Source organism: Hypomesus transpacificus, unplaced genomic scaffold (genome assembly GCF_021917145.1).
Source record: "Hypomesus transpacificus isolate Combined female unplaced genomic scaffold, fHypTra1 scaffold_287, whole genome shotgun sequence".
Lineage (NCBI taxonomy): Eukaryota > Metazoa > Chordata > Actinopteri > Osmeriformes > Osmeridae > Hypomesus > Hypomesus transpacificus.
Window position 1 is genome coordinate 99,688 of NW_025813814.1, and position 14,698 is coordinate 114,385.

The following is a 14,698-nucleotide window of genomic DNA, read 5'->3' on the forward strand; positions in this document are numbered from 1 at the left end:
ACATGAGGATAAGCCAGTGAATATTACGACGGGTGTGAAGTGAGGTCCAGTTTACCAGGGAGTAAAGAGTACAGGGGTGTGTATGGAAAAGGGGCAAAGCGGATAGCAGAGGGATAGATAACTACTTCTGTAGTTCAGTACAAGAAAAGACCACTTGTTGGTCAAATAAATTACCAACCCTAACCACTTGTTATAGAATTTTATTAAAACACCACCTGCAGTTCAGTGCTAATTTGGAAACAGTTAAGTAGTTTATAGTTCAGTACTAGTTATGCTAAGATATTTTACTGTGCAATTCAGCACTGGTTAGTATACAGCCAAAATTTACACTGTATATTTCGGTATTCTGTTGTAGTATTTTTATAATAAGATATCTGAACTGGTTTTTCCATTCATTGATCTAAGTTTCCATGGCTGTGAGTAATCATTTAACTTATTATATCCAGAAAACAGGTTGAACTAGAACCTGTCTCCTGTATTCCAATAGAAACAATTATTTTTTCCACGCCTAGGCAGTGGCTGTCCACAAGGGCGTAGGTTTGGGTCAGATGGCTGAGCGGTTAGGGAGTCGGGCTATCAATCAGGAGATTGTTGGTCCGATTCTGGCATGGCCAAAGGGCGTTGTGTCTTTGGGCAAGGCACTTAACCCTACTTGCCTCGGGGAGAATATCCCTGAACTTACTGCAAGTCGCTCTGGATAAGAGCGTCTCCTAAATGACTAAACCCTGCTTCCTCAGCCTGCACTATATCTGCACTGGATTTTTGAGTTTCTTAAATGCATTTTTAAATAATGCCTTAACACAATGACCCAATAACAAGTACATGCCATGCATTTATTTGTTCAGAAATAACTTATTTTTACATGTAGGTAATTGGTTCAGGTTTTATGGAGCTGTACTAGGCCTACATCATCTGTACTGGACTTCTGAGCAATGAAATAACGTATTAATTAATTATATGATGCATACATTTGGGCATCCCAATTTAAAGCACCCTTTTTCTACCTACAAGTATTAGTTGAATGATAACATTCATGGGTAACATTGTCTAAACATCCCTTAAACAGCAATTTAATGCAATCTTTACCAAAATGGACAATACTCGATACCTGAACCTCTGATGCTGATTCATCACCAACCTGCTCTACATCTGTAGCTTCATTTTCCTGCACAGTAATTCATCAATTTAATACAGACTCAAACCATGCTGCTTAGTTGACGGCTGACATTGGTCGAGATCACAGTGATAACCATATTACTATCCAAGGGAACCCTACTTATTACCAGTTAATATCACTTTTGAGTTGCTAGCCTGCTGGTACTAGGCTAAACTAGGACGGTCCCATTATGTGGGTTGGTTAGCTTTATCTTTCTTGATTCAACAAGAACAGCTGCTGCTAACACACTGGTCGAAAGATTGCAGATGCTAGAGATAGATTTAATACAAGCAAAAAATACATGCTCTACTACACTTTCAACTTTCAAAACATGTTTCCATTGTAGAATGTGTGGCGATGTAAGGCTAGCAGGTTAGCACTGTGTGGGTCGTTTTCCTACTAGCTAACAGACCTCAGTTGACCTGGCACTGGGCGACACAACCTCGGGCGAGGCAGGGGCACAGGGCAGCACCGGGACTGGGGCCCAGGGAAGGAATGGGGCAGGGTACCAGAGGCAGGGGGCCGAGACTCTCGTGAAGTGCCTTACCCAAGAACACAACATAATTTTGCAAGGCCGGGGAATCAAGCCGGCAACCTTCTGATTGATAACCCCAGTCAAGAAAAACGTGTCACTGTCACAATACCAGAAGATGTTCCTCTTTAAGCCTGTAGATAGTGATGTAACACTTCTGTTACCATAACTCACTGTACTGGGTTGGATATGGGGTGTTTCAGACTTGCAATTATTGATGGGAACAATGACATTTTTGGCTTACATTGGTGGGGACATGTTCCTACTGTCCCACCCTAAATGTACGCCTATGCTACGTCCTCACTGTTATAGAAGTATTGTAATGTGTGGGTATGTTGTTCAATAAAGGAGGTTCCCTGACAGAGTGTTGACTCAGTGACCATCCCTCTCTCACCTAACTGCCTCTTTAGGAAGCGTTTAAGAGCCAGAGACTTCTTCACCTCTGCTAATTCCCTGCAGCTGAAGAGAGAGCAGCCAGACCAGCCTACTGTCCTCCTGTTAAGAGACACGCAACTTTGAGACTACTGACATGGATCTGGGTAAGTCAGCTCTGTAGATTCTTATGGATTGAGAGGTTGCTTACAGTAGGAGTAAACATAGTTTCCATACTAGTTTGAATGAGTTGAGGTTTTGTAGTTTAGTACTTGGTAGAATTTACTTTGGAGTACAGTACTGGTTGGAATAAAGAGCTACTAGTCAGTACTAGTTAAGATATGCTTGGAATGTCTACTGTGCAATTTAGCACTGGTTAATATACAGCCATAATTGACAATGTGTACAGTGGTGTAGTGGTCAAATTAAAGGTGAGTAAACTATGAATTTATTTATTTATTATTATTACGTTTCATTTTTCTTATTTAGATGGAACCGGTAAGGTTGGCTTGTACCTCCATCATCGTATTTGAAAGCACATTATTAATAGTAGGCTAGCCGCTAGCGTTTGTCCCTGTCTTATTGATCTTACTCTGTACTTGAGGCCTTTTGAGGGCATCTGTGGAAGTGGGAGAACTCGATTGTCACTTCAAAAATCGTGTGTGTTTATATACTTCGTGGACCCTGATTGGTGTTGCCGCAGCCGCAACGCATTGATTGGAGGGTCACAGACTATACAGCGTAGATTAAATGATTCAGACTACAACATTTATATGTTCAACAATATGACATTAAGTCATTAATGTAATTTCCGCAATTTAGAGGTGGATAAACGAATTTCGGGAGGTCAGATAACGGCGTTTACGTGCGTTTAGTCTCCACTACATCCCTGACTGTATAGTTCGGTATACTGTTGTAGTATTTTTCTAATAAGATCTCTGAACTGTTTTTTCCATTCAATGATCTAAGTTCCCATGGCTGTGAGTAATCAATTATCTTATTATATCCAGAAAACAGGTTGAACTTGAACCTGTCTCCTGTATTCTAATAGAAACAGTTATATTTTTCACGCCTAAGCAGTGGCTGTCCTGTCCAGATCGCTGTCTGGCTGCCTGACTGGCAGGCTGGTCGGCTGGCTGGCTGGTTGGCTGGTTGACTGGATGGCTGCAGTGAGACTCAGAGGGTTTGGAGCTTCACTCCTGACACCCTTTTAGTTTACACACATTGAGAGATAGAAACAGTAACTGCTAGCTTATATGTAAGCACCAGTTCAACAGAAACCGCTAGTTTAACTGTAACAGCTGTAGCAACAAGGGTAACTGCCAGTTGACAGGATCTAAGAGGCTTTCAGTGGTCTCGTCAGATTGATCCAGTTGACCTGGTCAAGTTAATTGATAAACAGGGTCAGCACTGACACACAAATGCTGAAAATGTGTGTGTCATGTCTCACCTGACCTCTTGCATGTCCGTCATTCCAGGCACCACGGACGAGAGAAATTCTTTCCCCGCACTCACCCCCGCACCCACCACAGGAGCCACAACAGCACCCACCACAGCACTCACCCCCGCACCCACCACAGGACCCGCACCCACCACAGAGCCCACCCCCGCAACCACAGCCGGACCCACCACAGAACCCACCACAGGACCCGCACCCACACCCACCCCCGCACTCACCCCAGGACCCACCACAGGACTCACCCCCACACCCACCACCGGACCCATGACAGGACCCACACCCACCCCCGCACTCACCACAGGACCCACCACAGGGCCCACCCCCGCACCCACCCTCGCACCCACCACAGAACCCACACCCGCACCCATCCCCGCACCCACCACAGAACCCACACCCGCACCCATCCCCGCACCCACCACAGAATCCACACCCGCACCCATCCCCGCACTCACCCCAGGATCCACAACAGGACCCACCACAGAACCTACCACAGAACCCGCACCCAGCCCCGCACTTACCCCAGGATCCATCACAGGACCCCCCGCTTCAGGAACCTCCACAGAGCCCACCCCCGAACCCACCACAGAACCAACCACAGAACCAACCACAGGACCCGCACTCACCCCTGCACCCACCACCGCACCCACCGCCGCACCCACCACAGGACCCACTTCAGGAACCCCCACAGTACCCACCCCCGCACCCAACCCCGCACCCATCCCTGCACCCACGACCGGACCCATGACAGGGCCCATCCCCGCACCTACCACCGGACCCACAACAGGACCCACCCCCGCACCCACCACAGGACCCACCCCTGCACCCACCACCGGACCCATGACAGGGCCCACCCCCGCACTCATTACCGGACCCACAACAGGACCCATCCCCGCACCTACCACCGAATCCACAACAGGACCCACACCCACCACCACCCCCGAACCTACCACAGAACCCACCACAGGACCAACACCCACCCCCGCACTCACCACCGGACCCATGACAGGGCCCACCCCCGCACCCATTACCGGACCCACAACAGGACCCATCCCCGCACCTACCACCGAATCCACAACAGGACCCACACCCACCACCACCCCCGAACCTACCACAGAACCCACCACAGGACCAACACCCACCCCCGCACTCACCACCGGATCCATCACAGGACCCACCCCCGCACCTACCCCCGCACCCACAACAGGACCCACCCCCGAACCCTCCACAGAACCTACCACAGGACCCGCACCCAGCCCTGCACTTATCCCCGCACCCACAACAGGACCAACCCCGGCACCTACCAACGAACCCACCACAGGACCTTCCATAGAACCCACCCCCGCACCCACCCCTGCACCCACCACAGGACCCACTTCAGGAACCTCCACAGTGCCCAACCCCGCACTCAACCCCGCACCCACCACAGGACCCACCCCAGCAACCACACCCTCCACTGGACCCATCACAGGACCCACCCCCGCACCTACCCCCGCACCCACAACAGGACCAACCCCGGCACCCACCAACGAACCCACCACAGGACCCACCTCAGAACCCACCCCCGCACCTACCACCGGACCCACAACAGGACCCACCCCCACACTTACCACTGGTTCCACAACAGGACCCATCCCCGCACCCACCCCCGAACCCACCACAGAACCTACCACAGGACCCGCACCCAGCCCCGCACTTACCCCCGCACCCACAACAGGACCAACCCCGGCACCCACGGACGAACCCACCACAGGACCTTCCATAGAACCCACCCCCGCACCCACCGCCGCATCCACCACAGGACCCACTTCAGGAACCTCCACAGTGCCCACCCCCGCACTTAACCCCGCACCCACCACAGGACCCACCCCAGCACCCACACCCTCCACTGGACCCATCACAGGACCCACACCCGCACCTTCCCCCACACTCACCCCCGCACCCACAACAGGACCAACACCGGCACCCACCAACGGACCCACCACAGAACCCAGAACCGCACCCACCCCTGCACCCACCACCGGATCCACAACAGGACCCACCCCCGAACCCACCACAGAAACTACCACAGTACCCGCACTCACCCCCTTACCCACAACAGGACCAACCCCGGCACCCACCAACGAACCCACCACCGGACCCACAACAGGACCCACCCCCGCACCCACCACAGGACCCACCCCAGCACCCACAACCGGACCCACTCCCGCACCTACCCCCGCACCCACAACAGGACCAACCCCGGCACCCAACAACGAACCCACCACAGGACCCTCCATAGAACCCACCCCCGCACCCACCCCTGCACCCACGACCGGATCCACAACAGGACCCACACCCACCCCCATCCCCGAACCTACCACAGAACCCACCACAGGACCAACACCCACCCCTGCACTCACCCCAGGATCCATCACAGGACCCACCCCCGCACCTACCACCGGACCCACAACAGGACCCACCCCCGCACCTACCACCGGATCCACAACAGGACCCACCCCCGCACCTACCACCGGACCCACAACAGGACCCACCCCCGCACCTACCACCGGATCCACAACAGGACCCACCCCCGCACCTACCACCGGACCCACAACAGGACCCACCCCCGCACCTACCACCGGATCCACAACAGGACCCACACCCACCCCCACCCCCGAACCCACCACAGAACCAACCACAGGACCCGCACTCACCCCTGCACCCACCACCGCACCCACCGCCGCACCCACCACAGGACCCACTTCAGGAACCCCCACAGGACCCACCCCCGCACCTACCACCGGATCCACAACAGGACCCACACCCACCCCCACCCCCGCACCCACAACAGGACCAACCCCGGCACCCACCAACGAACCCTCCACAGAACCCACCCCCGCACTCAACCCTGCACCCACGACCGGACCCATGACAGGGCCCAACCCCGCACCTACCACCGGACCCATGACAGGGCCCACCCCCGCACCTACCACCGGATCCACAACAGGAACCACACCCACCACAGAAACAACCACAGGACCCACCCCCGCACCTACCACTGGATCCACAACAGGACCCATCCCCGCACCCAACGCCGAACCCACCACAGAACCTACCACAGGACCCGCACCCAACCCCGCACTCACCCCCGCACCCACAACAGGACCAACCCCGGCACCCACCAACAAACCCACCACAGGACCCTCCAAAGAACCCATCCCCGCACCCACCCCTGCACCCACCACCGGACCCAACCCCGCACCCACCCCCGCACCTGCCACAGTACCCACTTCAGGAACCCCCACAGTGCCCACCCCCGCAACCACAACAGGACCAACCCCGGCACCCACCAACGAACCCACCACAGGACCCTCCACAGAACCCACCCCCGCACCCACCCCTTCACCCATGACCGGACCCATGACAGGGCCCATCCCCGCACCTACCACCGGACCCACAACAGGACCCACCCCCGCACCCACCACAGGACCCACCCCTACACCCACCACCGGACCCATGACAGGGCCCACCCCCGCACCTATTACCGGACCCACAACAGGACCCATCCCCGCACCTACCACCGGATCCACAACAGGACCCACACCCACCCCCACCCCCGAACCTACCACAGAACCCACCACAGGACCAGCACCAACCCCCACAACTACCCCCACATCCACCACAGGATCCACCCCAGCATCCACACCCACCACCGGACCCATAACAGGACCCACCTCCGCACCCACAACAGGACCAACCCCGGCACCCACCAACGAACCCTCCACAGAACCCACCCCCGCACTCACCCCCGCACCTACCACCAGACCCACAACAGGACCCATCCCCGCACCTACCACCGGACCCACAACAGGACCCATCCCCGCACCTACCACCGGATCCACAACAGGACCCACCACAGGACCCACCCCGGCACCCACCCCCGCACCCACCACAGGACCCACCCCTACACCCACCACCGGACCCATGACAGGGCCCACCCCCGCACCTATTACCGGACCCACAACAGGACCCATCCCCGCACCTACCACCGGATCCACAACAGGACCCACACCCACCCCCGAACCTACCACAAAACCCACCACAGGACCAGCACCCACCCCCGCACCTACCCCCGCATCCACCACAGGATCCACCCCAGCATCCACACCCACCACCGGACCCATAACAGGACCCACCCCCGCACCCACAACAGGACCAACCCCGGCACCCACCAACGAACCCTCCACAGAACCCACCCCCGCACTCACCCCTGCACCCACGACCGGACCCATGACAGGGCCCACCCCCGCACCTACCAACGGACCCACAACAGGACCCATCCCCGCACCTACAACCGGATCCACAACAGAACCCACCCCCGCACCCACCCCTGCACCCTTGACCGGACCCATGACAGGGCCCACCCCCGCACCTTCCACCGGATCCACAACAGGACCCAACCCTGCACCTACCACCGGACCCACTACAGGCCCCACCCCCGCACCTACCACCGGATCCACAACAGGACCTATCCCCGCACCCACCACAGAACCCTCCACAGAACCTACCACAGGACCCGCACCCACCCCTGCACTCACCCCCGCACCCACAACAGGACCAACCCCGGCACCCACCAACGAACCCACCACAGGACCCTCCATAGAACCCACCCCCGCACCCACCCCTGCACCCACCACCGGACCCAATCCCACACCCACCCCCGCACCTACCACAGGACCCACTTCAGGAACCCCCACAGTGCCCACCCCCGCACTCAACCCTGCACCCACGACCGGACCCATCACAGGACCCATCCCTGCACCTACCACCGGACCCACAACAGCACCCACCCCCGCACCCACCACAGGACCAACCCCTGCACCCACCACCAGACCCACACCCACCTCAGGAACCACCCCTGCACCCACCCCCGGACCCACCCCCGCACCCTCCACAGGACCCACCCCTGCACCTACCACCAAACCCACAACAGGACCACTACCCACCACCGAACCCACCACAGGACCCAACACCGCAACGACCCCCGTACCCACCACAGGACCCGCACCCCACACCGGACCCACCCCCGCACCCATCCAAGGACCCACCACAGGACCCACCCCCGCACCCATCAAAGGACCCACCACAGGACCCACCCCCGTACCCACCACAGGACCCGCACCCCACACCGGACCCACCCCCGCACCCATCAAAGGAACCACCCCCGGACCCACCCCCGCACCCACCAAAGGACCCACCACAGGACCCATCCCCGCACCTACCACCGGATCCACAACAGGACCCACACCCACCCCCACCCCCGAACCTACCACAGAACCCACCACAGGACCAGCACCCACCCCCACAACTACCCCCACATCCACCACAGGATCCACCCCAGCATCCACACCCACCACCGGACCCATAACAGGACCCACCTCCGCACCCACAACAGGACCAACCCCGGCACCTACCAACGAACCCTCCACAGAACCCACCCCCGCACTCACCCCCGCACCTACCACCAGACCCACAACAGGACCCATCCCCGCACCTACCACCGGACCCACAACAGGACCCATCCCCGCACCTACCACCGGACCCACAACAGGACCCACCACAGGACCCACCCCGGCACCCACCCCCGCACCCACCACAGGACCCACCCCTACACCCACCACCGGACCCATGACAGGGCCCACCCCCGCACCTATTTCCGGACCCACAACAGGACCCATCCCCGCACCTACCACCGGATCCACAACAGGACCCACACCCACCCCCAACCCCGAACCTACCACAGAACCCACCACAGGACCAGCACCCACCCCCGCACCTACCCCCGCATCCACCACAGGATCCACCCCAGCATCCACACCCACCACCGGACCCATAACAGGACCCACCCCCGCACCCACAACAGGACCAACCCCGGCACCCACCAACGAACCCTCCACAGAACCCGCACCCCACACCGGACCCACCCCCGCACCCATCAAAGGAACCACCCCCGGACCCACCCCCGCACCCACCCCCGCACCCACCAAAGGACCCACCACAGGACCTGCACCCACCCCCACACCCACCCCCGCACCCATCAAAGGACCCACCCCCGCACCCACCAAAGGACCCACCCCTGCACCCACCAAAGGACCCACCCCCGCATCCATTAAAGGATCTGCCACAGGACCCACCCCCGCACCCATTAAAGGACCCACCACAGGACCCGCAGCCACCCCTGGAAACACCTCAAACACCAATGGAATGCCTAACGGGCTCGTGGTGGAGGGGGCGGTGGAGATGAAGGTCTTGATGGAGGACAAGCCCCTGAGCGGGGCCGACATCAGGCTGAAGCTGGTGGTGCGGAGCCTGGCTGGCGCCCCCTGCAGTCTGCTGCTGCACATCAACGTCCAGGCCATGAAGTACACCGGCACCCCCGCCTCTCAGGTGCAGACGGAGGAGAAGCAGCTCCAGCTGGCCCCTGGGCAAGGTACTGGAACCACCCTGCCTCACTGCCTCCGTCTAACTCTGCCTCTGTATTACACTGTCCCTCTGTCTCTAATCCTGTCTTGCTGCCTCTGTAAAACCCTGCCTCACTGCCTCTGTATCACTCTGCCTCACTGCCTCAGTCTAACTCTACCTCTGTATTACACTGTCCCTCTGTCTCTAACCCTGCCTTTCTGCCTCTGTAAAACACTGTCCATCTGCCTCTGTATAACCCTGCTTACCTATCTGCTGTTCAACCCTCCCTATCTATCTGCCTCTCTGCTCCTGACTGAAAACTACCCTAATAGTACAATGACACTTCAATTGCATGGAGGGAGGACTGTAGAACTGTTACTAAATCTTGTTTGTGTGTTTTTTGCAGAGCTAACTGTTCCCATCCTGATCCCGTTCTTCGTGTACGGAGAACACATGTTGGAGAACATCAGTCTGAGGGTGTCGGCGTTGGCTACGGACCAGAAGAACCCAAAGAACGTTTACCTGACGGAGATGAAGATCATACTGAAAGACCCAATCCTCACCATCACTGTGGGTCTTCCTCCTCCTGTCTGTCTGACTGCATGTCTGTGCATCTGTCTGCATGCCTGTCTTTCTTTCTGCCTGACAGTCTGCCCATCTGTCTGACTGCATTGTCTGTCTGTCTGCATGTCTGTCTGCATGTCTGTCTGTTTATGTGTTTGTATGTGTCTATGTCTTGAGGATAACTTTGTTGACCCTGTGTGTGTGTGTGTTTCAGTGCATGGGCCCAGCACAGCAGTACCGTGAGCTGATGGCAGAGGTGGTGTTCATGAACCCCCTGGATGAAGCTCTGAAAGACTGCACCATCACGGTGACAGGCAGCGGAGTTCTGCGGAGCTCTTTGGAGGCCAGGTCAGAGGTCCCACCCCTCTCACACACACACACTCTTACACGCACACACACACTCACATGCACTCAACACAAACTCACACCCACACTCTTACTCACAATCAGACTCACATTTTCACACACACACAGGCCTCAGATGGAAGCACTCTGCTAAGAACTCTCAGAAAGAATCCCTCCACCCATATCAGATCCATGCAACTCAGACCTCCAGAGGTGCGCAGGTCAGAGGTCAGGGGATGAACTGCAACAGGGTCTGAGTGTGTTTGTCTCCCCAGGCTGGCCTGGTTGCTCCCAGGTCACCGTGTCCGCATGCAGGTGCCCGTGACGCCGTACAGGTGGGGGCAAAAGAAGCTGTTGGCTAACTTCAACTGCAACTCCTTCAGGAACATCAAGGCTAGCTGCGACGTCAACGTAGCTCCTTATAACCGCTTCGGCTACAGCTTTGGCCGCCTTGCCTGAGACTGGCCTCACCCCTTCCTGAGGTCAGATTTGTTTATGTATCTGGACCTGGGCTGTGTGGCTGTACTAGCTATTTGTCATGTGACTTTTTATGGAAACCTTATGGTTGCTCTCAAACTCAATTGAAGTTTGATATTCTGATGGAAAAGTAAAGGTAGCAATTGAGCCTCACTCTTATTGTTTAAGTCAATGAAATAAACAACCAAATAAAACATATGAATCCCCCACCTACAATGGCCTATTCTGTTTTCAGACCTGTCCAACCTAAACATACACATGTATTGGTATTAAATGTATGCTATTAAATGTACATGATGCTGGGGTAGAATGGAAGAAACGTATGCGGGGGGAGAGCATTTCACATGGCAGGCCTTGTTTTACCTTTGATGTAAATGCAATGCACCCCCTGCTAACACCGACTAGGAAAGTGTCACATGCCTGAGACTTACTCTGGTTACTCATACTAGTCCCTTCAGTGTACAGTGAGAATCATTTGATGCTGGGATATACAGAACAGACAAAAGAGGGGGTGCTTTTCATGGCAGGAAAAGTTATACACATGCCTGAAATGTACTGTGGTTACACATATTAGCCTCATTTTGTGAAATGCACACACTCACCAAACTCATAAACAACGAGATAGCCCCAAAAACATTGCGGGTAGCCAAAACATGAAGCATACATTGTGAAAAGCAAATAAGTGCCAAAGGGAAGAAACATAATAGCATGTGGATGTAAATACATCTAAATGAACACTCAATTCCAGGGGCGTAAATTTGTTTTCAAATGTTGGTTGGACAGTTATTTTTTATTGCAATTTCATTGGCCATGAAATATAATTTAATTGTAAATAATTGGGAAGGACAGATTTGTCGTTTGCAATAAGTGTTTCATGTACAATGAAACCTATGTCCCAAGTCTCACACTTAAGGCCGAAATATGCTACTCTGACTCCGTTTACGGATGGGCGGCAGACGGATACGGACTAATACCATAGACTCTTTTTCGTTTATGGTTCTCCGTAGACTGTGGGTGCTGAAAACAATGCTCCGCCAGAAGAATAGGTGGCCCAACGGTAATGATGTCGTTAGCGGACCAATCACAGCCAAGGGGGTATCCGTAACTATCCGAAAAGTTCATGAGGTGCACGTCAAGCTCTCTGGGAGAGGGCGTTCCACCTAGTCGGAAGGCGTTCCCATGTGACCGTTTTTTTGGAAAACGGAGTAGCATAATTCGGCGTTTACATTTAGTCATTTAGCAGACACTCTTATCCAGAGTGATTTACAGTAAGTACAGAGACATTCCCCCTAAGGTAAGTAGGGTGACGCGTCTTGTCCAAGGACACCACGTCATTTGGCACGGCCGAGAATCGAACCGGTAACCTTCTGATTACAAGCCCGATTCCCTAACCACTCAACCACCTGACTCCCTGTATGGAACTGGGAGCTCTTGATCTCTGCTTCCTGTTGAATGTGTCAGTTGTGGCCATAAGCTGTTCTTGTTATGGTCCCGTCATTTTAAAGTGTAAATTTAATTTCACATTTCATGCTATGTAGGCTATACTTATTTATTTTTTATGTAAATATGTTGTTTATACCTCTGTTTTCATACACATTGTCATATTTGTAATCATTTACATCCTGCTGAGATCAGCAAATGTTTAAATAAAACATTTGCAGAGGGTATTAAGTTTTGGTACGTGATTGACATACTTATGTTTATTGCAGCTTCAGTAGCTGTATGTATATATTACACAAAATAACTAGCTCATTGAGTTGGAATTATTTGCTGACAGCTTGGTCCCCACCAGTTCAAAAATTCCATCTGCACCCCTGGGCAAGGGTGAGGTTAGGAGTGAGGGGAGGGGTGCAGGGAGGGGAGAGGGCAAGGGGGAGGTTTGGAGTGAGAAGAAGTGGGGTAGTGTAGAAGTGATGACTGCAGGAGACCTCCACCATCAGTGGCGGTCCTAGCACATTTGGCTCTCCGGGTTATTGCATTGTAACGGCATTGCCCCCCCATCCTTTAGATGTATAACTAGTGAACTACTTTTACTATGTGAGTTAGATAGCCTAAACCTTACCTTCATAATTGTGCTTTGATACTCAAAAAGGTATATTGGGAAAAAATATATGTAGCTCAGGAGACTTGCAAAGGATCTTCCATGAACATCATGAACATGATAACATCAGTGGACCAGAAGTAGTAGTGTGCAGTATTGGAGCATGTAGAGCCTACTTCCTTTTATAAGTGTACTTCTTATTACGCGGGGGGTATCTGGAGCTGCCTCCGTCATTCTTTCAAATCGACTCTCCGCCAAGAGACCCGCCCTCTTCTGACACTGATTGGCAGGTAGAATAGGACGAGTCTTCACAGAATGCGGGTGGGATGATATGTATGGGATGCTGCGTTGAAGACTACTCTGAAAATACGGGACAAAACCCGTTCAGTATTGATTCAAAACAGGACGCGCTATTTTATTCTCAAATAGGGGACGATTCCGTATTTTAAGGGACAGGTGGGAACCCTATGCGGAAGTGATGCGAGCATATAGTGAATTAGGCTCAAAAAGATTTGCAAGTGTAAAACTGAATATAAACGCGGAATATAGATATGTATCTTCGAACCCAGATTTTTAAAAGCGCAGAAAAGATTTGTATCTTTGAAACCATATTTTTTCAAAAGCGCAGAAGAGATTTGTATCTTTAGAACCTTGTTTTTAAGCCGGCTGAGGTCCGTTTTTGCTCCTAACTTCAAAGAATAAAAAAATGTTTGAACCTGTTTTAAGAATATATGTTTTAACCTTTCAAAACTTTTTTTTCACAAACACAACAAAAAAGGTTTCTAAAAAATATTTTTTCAATCGCTCAAACTTTTATGTAAGTCAAAACTTTTATAAAAATTAGTGCTGTCAAACGATTAAAATGTTTAATCGCGATTAATCGCATTAATGTCATAGTTAACTCGCGATTAATCACAATTAATCGCACATTTTTATCTATTCTAAATGTCCCTTGATTTCTTTTTGTCCCATTCTTTTTTCAAATTGTAATGCTCTTATCAACATGGAAAAGTGGTTCGGATTGCTTCGTGCAAATATTTTTTGTTATTGAAAACAACATTGCAATCGCCTGGCTTTGACGAGGGGGCGGAGAATTCGCATCATCTGTGTGCTTGGCCATCAAGTGGTATTTCAGACTGGACGTGCTGCGATGATAGCTCAGTTTACAACGACAAAACACACACATCACTTTGGTCTTGTCAATGGAACCATTTGGCAACTTTTTAAAAGTAAACTTTCCATTCAGAATCTTATTGGCATCCATTTCGGCGTCTCGCGCTTGCCATCAACTCAAAACGTAACGTTAACCTA